Below are 2,726 nucleotides of genomic sequence, written 5' to 3'. Positions count from 1 at the left end.
TTTCTATCGTTTTATTGATCATCTAATACGGTTGGCACCCTTCATGCTCTCTGGATCCCCGCCTCCGCTGTCCGTGTGTCCGTTCGTTCATCTGACTGAAGTTATAGAATTGTGACAGGTGTTCCAGTTAGGGTTTCTGCTAGAGATTTCACAAACCCGAGACAGCTCGATAGTTTTGGCTTCATTCGAGACGAGAAAAAAATGACTGGAACTCGTGAATTCTCGACTTCCGAACTTGAAATGCGACTCAAGCAAAGGACGCCTTTTCGCCTAACAACTTCGCCCGCGATTTAGCATGTAACGTATATGAATCTACGAGGAAACGAACAACCAATCTTTGGAGACTGCATGTTACCCAAAAGCCCTTCTGACAGTAAAGCCCACTGCAACCGAAAATAAGCATGTTTTCAGGCTAGCTGGATACATCGTACCCAAAATAAGAAACCGACTTTGGGATGGTTAAATGCTTAGATATTTTTAGACCAATTTTTACAAGCTTTTTATAAACTTGCATGTACCTATACATAAGTATGTAATATGTAACTACGTTTGTAAGGGTCAAATCTTGCAAGTTAAATTTGACCCACTTCCCTACTTCCAATGAAGCTGAAAATTTGCATACATATGTAAGTCGGGTGACAATGTAATATTATGGTACCATCGAGCTGATCTGATGATAGAGACAGGAGATGGCCAGACCAGAGGAACTCTGTGATAAAACAACGCAACCTAATTGTGTTTGGGGTTTTTAGAATTGTCTCGATGAGTATTAGTTACCTGTGGAAAGAAAAGTACAGTCAGCGATAAAAGCTTGTAAAAAAAATGAATTTTTGCCAAACATATTTTATACAAAAATAACATCAAAATGGCTTGCTTCTAATACCTTTAACTGATTTCGGTTATTAAAAAAAATCTCAATCAATATTACTAAATAGTACCTCTTTATGCACGTATAAATATGGGAAAATTAAATTATTGATACTATAACTGTAATACTTCAATGCTTTTTTGTGTCATTGTCGTCAAAACGTTGTTTAGTTTGTTTTTTGATGATTAAATTATTTAAGTATTGAATAAATAAAAATGAAAAAGTCCTTACGTTAAGTCATACCCATAACTGATTAGAAATTAGGAACTTGTTAGGAATGATCTAAATCACCTCACCTCCCCACTCTACAGTGGCGCCCAACGTGGGGCTCGTCTACGTGGCGTCATCACGTGAGCGCTACGAAACGTTTGACGTCATCAGCGTGCTACTACCGCTACGGGATTCGTGACGTCACGGACCTGCTACGAACGTTGCTACACTAGACGATCGACCTGCAACAGTTTAACCATAGTATAAACAGGGCAAGGTATGTTATCTTCATACAAACGCACTATGAAGATGTTATGATGACTTTGCCCTGTTTATACTATGCTTTAACGACTGGAAGGGGTGAACCTTCGAAAATAAAAAGTCCTACTTACGCTACGCATTCCGGTCGTGTTACCACTATCAAGCGAACACGCACCAAGATGCTATCGCCAGAGCAATTTAAACAACTTTGAGAGAATGCAAGTTGCACCACAACCAAACAGGTGCTCTTTCATTAACTGCAAATACACATTGGCGAAAAGGATGCTGAGGTTGTGGAAGCTTTCCTCTCGGCAATAAATATCTACAAACGCTCTGCCTTGAGTGAATTACCTCTTTTACTCACAGGTAAAGCTGGAGTTTAGTGGTTGGGAGTCAAGAACGACGTGACCTCGTGGGCAGATTTTGAAACACGTTTGCGTGAAAACTTCGCACCCGTTTGAGAAGCGTAACAAATTTATCTTGACATAACTCAGGAAAAGCAGCAAAAGGGTACCACCACCGATGCTTTTGTAAGGACCAAGCGAAAGCGAAACCGACCAGCTACACATCAATCTACAACTAGACCAGAACGATTATATCCTACTAGCGACCCGTTCCGGCTTCGCACGGGTAATTCAGCCAATTAACACAAAACCTTTACCAATTATACACCTAAACATTCCTCTTGAATCACTATCTATTTAAAAAAACCGCATCAAAATCCGTTGCGTAGTTTTAAAGATCTAAGCATACATCGGGACAGACAGACAACGGAAAGCGACTTTGTTTTATACTATGTAGTAATTTGCGGGCACGACTGCGTGACACAGGGGGAGAGTTGTAACACCACTATCACCACACGTCAACAGATGGCGTTACTAGTGACACAACTCGCGGTGCAGCGCAGCCGCCGTACCGATACAACTCCACTATGGATTCTAGCCTACCCTTGGATGGCGCAGTGGTCGAGTTTGTTTGTTCATCGTAAGATCATGAACTCGATTGATTATATCATATATGTACCTACAGATACGTAATCACGCCTACCATATTTATACCTATGTATGTATGTATATTGCCTCAATAAAAAATATGCATCACTAAATATGTAGATAAGTTTGATTCAATAGGTATTAGGTTTATATGAAAACACTTGTGTTCCATCCTTGACCGCATTGGCACTTACCATTAGGTGAGATTGTGGTCAAATGCTTTCTTACCTTTATGGCGGTGGCTCGGTTATTCATGAACGTCTTACAATGGGAACAATTGAGAACTTGGCGGGTTACGCCATTTTTAAGTTTCGCAAAAAGTCATCGCTTCTAAGTAAAACGACGTAGGGGCTGCGAATACCACTCCCTTTTGCTTATCATGCCCCTACAAAAAA

The sequence above is a fragment of the Cydia strobilella genome, chromosome 5 (assembly GCF_947568885.1).
Source record: "Cydia strobilella chromosome 5, ilCydStro3.1, whole genome shotgun sequence".
In the NCBI taxonomy this organism is placed as follows: domain Eukaryota; kingdom Metazoa; phylum Arthropoda; class Insecta; order Lepidoptera; family Tortricidae; genus Cydia; species Cydia strobilella.
This window is presented reverse-complemented; position numbering follows the sequence as displayed.